The sequence below is a fragment of the Pelodiscus sinensis genome, chromosome 24, assembly GCF_049634645.1.
Source record: "Pelodiscus sinensis isolate JC-2024 chromosome 24, ASM4963464v1, whole genome shotgun sequence".
Lineage (NCBI taxonomy): Eukaryota > Metazoa > Chordata > Testudines > Trionychidae > Pelodiscus > Pelodiscus sinensis.
The window spans coordinates 15296201-15300908 of NC_134734.1; positions in this window are offsets into that span (position 1 = coordinate 15296201).

Genomic DNA, 4708 nt, shown 5'->3' on the forward strand with positions numbered 1-4708 from the left:
TGGCGTGGTAAAAGAGGGCTCCTTGCACAAGAGTTACCCTCTTTTTTATCAGGTGTAAGCCCCCTTGCGCAGGAGCTCTTGCACAAGAGGGCAGAGTGGACACTCGGCAGGGATTTCTTGCGCAAGAAAGCCCTATTGCTAAAATGGCCATCAGAGCTTTCTTGCACAAGAGAGTGTCCACACTGCCATGGGAGCTCTTGCGCAAAAGCACAGTTCGCACATGGCAGTGTGGACGTTTTCTTGCGCAAGACTTCTTGCACAAGCACCTTTGCGCAAGATGTTCTTGCGCAAGAAGCCACCAGTGTAGACATAGCCTATAAGTATATCTAGTGACCTGTGATGTCCAACACACTAGCCACTAGCCACATGTGGCTATTTGGCCAGTTGACCGTGGCTAGTTGGCTGTTGCAGTAGCCACTATAGTGGCTACTGCTTCAGAACTGGTTGGACTCTGGACATCATCTCTGCCATTTTACCAAAGCCCTCCCTAAAAAATTATGTAATAAAACTACAATGCTAGCAAAAAACTGGAACTGAAATTGTAGACAAATCACTAATCATACATTCATTCCACCACACATGGAGAGTCCCTGTTTCACAGACAGATACTGAAAACTTCCTCTTGCATATCTGAGTATGCAATAGCTCAACTTTATGGGTCTGATCCTGCCAAAGGCCTGGGCATCGGGGACACTATAATAGGGATTTGGACCGGGACCACTGTTATGAAGTGGGGGAGGAGGAAACCTGGCCGCTTAGCTTTGGTCCCATTTGCCCCAAACCTCTTCACAATAGGAAGGGTTCTTGCATCTTCCACTCTCTGTGTGAGGTGCCCTTCTTCGGTCTAAGGCAGGCCTGGACGGAGCCATGTGGCCATTTCAGAATAAATAACAGCAATACCCTGCCAAAACAAGCACTCTAATGCACAACGGGGAGAGGATGAGCAAGAGACAGCTGTGCACGATGGGGCTAGTCCTACTGCTTAGCCAGAAGTCACTTAGATACAAGAAAAATGAGGGTGGGCAGCAGCTACCCCATTCAAGGGCTCAGCTCATGGTCTTTCCCTGGATCTCTCAGAGCACATCCTTATACCTGGCCTGCCACTAAGTGGTCAGGGGCTGCCTTTTAAACGCCACCTCCAATCCCAGCATGCTTGGCATCGACAGAAGGGTGGCGTCTCTTTAGCTCAGACTTGCACCTTAACCCTGTCCTCTCCAGAGAGGGGTTTATTTACCACTTCACACATCCCATAGGCAGGGGGCCAACAGAATTGCCAGGCCCCTGAGCAAGGGGGGGGGTGGGTCTGCTCTGTGCTCCCAAAAGGGGCATGACAGAAGGGGTGGGGTGGGAGTAGCCTCCTCCCCACCAGCCCTTCAGCGCCACCTGGGACTCCAGCGGCAATTTAAAGGGCTCCGGGTGTCATCATTGCCACAGTAGCAGCAGCAGTGGGCCCTTTGGAATCACCTGGTCCCAGGGCAAATGCCCCCTTTGCCCATCCTACCCCTTCCCCCCATCGGCGGGGGACAATGAGGTGGGGAACCACTCATGGAGTGGGAGATTGGCTGCAGGCAAATGCCTTCCTCCCTGCCTAGTACCCTCTACAGAGGATGTGGAGATGGTTTAAATGCTGGCTCTCCTCCTCAGGGTCGGCCCAAGGCGGGCTGCCGGCAGCTGGCGCCCCAGGCGAAATGCGCGATTGGCGCCTCCGCCTCCACAGCCCTCAATGGCGTGACGTCATCATTGGGCGCCCCGTTTAACGCCGTGCGCTAGGCGACGGCTGAATCGGCCTATACCCACGGGCCGCCTCTGCTCCTCCTGCTCTACCCCACTGATAAATGGGGACAAAGATGAGGTTCAGGGTGTAAAAAATTAGAAGCTGTCCCTTTAAATCCTGTGTTTTCCTGATCCTGCTTGCAGGCCAGGGGCTCTGTAGGGGAGCATGCGATGAGAGTCTGTCCTGCAGACAGAGGCTATGGGTGTGTCTAGACTACTGAGTTTTGTCGACAAAAGTGGACTTTTGTCGACAAAACTATACCAGCGTCTACACTACCGCTGAGTTCTGTCGACATAACATCGACAGAACTTAGCAGAGTTCTGTTGACAGAAGGTGTTATTGCCTGTAGGGTTGCGTCTAGACTACAGGGTTCTGTCGACAAAGCAGTTTGCTTTGTCGACAGAACTCAATGTGTCTGGACGCTCTTTGTCGACAGAAGTTTTGTCGACAGACTGTCGACAAAACTTCTGTCGACAAAACCCAGTAGTCTAGACATACCCTATGTCTAGACTGGCATGATTTTTCAGAAATGCTTTTCATGGAAAAGTTTTCCGTTAAAAGCATTTGCGGAAAAGAGCATCTAGATTGGCACGGACGCTTTTCTGCAAAAGCATTTTTTGTGGAAAAGCGTCCGTGCCAATCTAGATGCACTTTTCCACAAAAAAGCTCCAATCGCCATTTTCGTGATCGGGGCTTTTTTGCGCAAAACAAATCTGGGCTGTCTACACTGGCCCTTTTGCGCAAAAGCTTTGCGCAAAAGGACTTTTGCCCGAACGGGAGCAGCATAGTATTTCCACAAGAAGCACTGATTTCAGACAGTAGGAAGTCAGTGTTCTTTCGGAAATTCAAGTGGCCAGTGCAGACAGCTGGCAGCTGCTTTTGCAGAAAAACTTGCCAGTCTAGACACAGCCAGACAGTCTACACTAAGATGGGGTGAGGAGTGTTAGGCGCCAATGTGTTTTGCCTTTTTCTGGTTTTGATTCAGGGTGCTGAATGCGGAGGAATTAGGTTGTGTTACAATGAAACCTTCCAGCCAAGGGCATTTTCATGTTTTTATCTAATCTCTATTCTGTGACCTTCGCACCAGCCTTGTGTGGGCCTGCTGCCCTGCTGTCAGGTCCCTGTGGGCAGCCATTCACCCCATCGCCCTGTGCTGCTCCTTTCAGCCCAGCAACATTTGCTTTGCACAGGAGCCAGTGCAGTGTTGCACTGGTCATATTTCACTGCTGTTTTTCCTCACCTGCCCATTCCCAGAGTCACCTGACTGTGAGAACAGCCACTTCCACTTTTGAAATAAAGCAAAGTCCTCAAGGCCAGAAACAGAGGGCAAACACAACCCCACCCCTAATTCGTTGTTAAAAATCAGGGTTTTAAAAACCTTCATCATTTTGGGAGAAGAGGTCAGGGAGCTTTTTTCTGTACCGTCCTCCCCCACTCTAAGTCTTCAAAAATCCTTAGTCAGGACTCAAAAAATAATGAGACTGGCATAAAAAGAATTAATTTGGGTTTTTAAAAATAATGATTTTGGCCCTTGTGTTATTCATCTGCTGCTTTCTGAGCTTTTGGGGTACGCTTGGGTCATGTTTACACACCCTCCTCTGTCACTAGGGCCATGTCTACACTAGGAAATAATTTCGAAATTACTAAATTCTACTTAAAATCTCCCAATTTAACAAATTCCAACTAGTGTGTCCACACTATGGGGAAGCCTGGAAATTAGTCCGAGGCAGGCTCCATTAATATGGATGTGCTACTTTGGACTTGGAGCCCCAGAAAGTATGGGGAGTAATTAGTTTGAATTACTCTGGGGAGTACTGTAATTATTTCAAAACAGTGGCACTGGCGCGTCCACACTAACGCTATTGCGAAACAACTGTAACCCAAGGTCTAGTGTGTTTCAGCAGCAGCCCTGGGAACTACAAGTTGTGGACTACAAACTGCGGCATGTTGGGAGAACTTCCTGGTTCCTTCTGGATGTGCCCTCTGCTCCCAGCAGGGTCTCAGCAAGGACTGTGTTAGAAGCAGCACATAGGCTGCATGCTGAGAGATGGGGCTGCTGCACTGTTTTCCTGTTTTTTACAGAATAAAGCCTGTTCCTGGTGATTTGTTTGAGTGGGTCTGGTCTGAGGCGCGCTCACACATACACAATACACAACGCAGAGCACACCAAGCAGCCTCAGGCCTAGCCTCCCACAGTGGCATAAGAAGTCAGAAGGCTTCGCCTATGCTGAATAACCTCACACGGGGCTAGCCACCAGGAGGGGTCACACAACTATTTCAGAGCTAGAGTTACTCCTGACGAAAAGCAGATTTCGAATTCTGCGGTGTGGATGCTCTGCTTATAAATTCAACCATGTGTGGATGGGGGGATTATTTTGAAATAATAATCCAAGTGTAGACCAGGGCCAGGAGAGCTAGAGAGGGAAGGAAAGCTGAGCTAATCACGTGCCTCCAGGAGCTGGGGCTTTAAAAACATTTCCACATAACACCAGTGTTGGATGCTTGGTGCTGCCCATGGCCAGGCATGGAGGGTCAGGTGTTGCTGGCAGGCTCCGAGACTGTCCCCCTTTACAATGAGGGATGGGGGGTGGTGTGGGTGCATTGCTTTGCAACCCAGCTCAGCCTCAGAGCACAGACTTTGCTGCTGCTGCTGCTGTCTTCCCCCCTCCCGCAGTAGCCCTGTGAGCAAGGCCTTGCAACTTTCACCTCCCAACCTCCTCCTCCTGCAGCTCCTCCCTTCACCAATCCGCAGCTTGTTACTAGGCAGACTTGAACTGCAGCTGTCCAATCCACAGACCAATCTGGCTTGTATCCGGGTAGAAAAGCCAACTGCAGCCAATCACATTAATGACAAGCCAAAGTATCCGGGCAGATCAAAGGTGTGGGAGCCAATCAGAAAAAGAAAGCAGCCATCAGGGGATTTTGGGGTGGGTT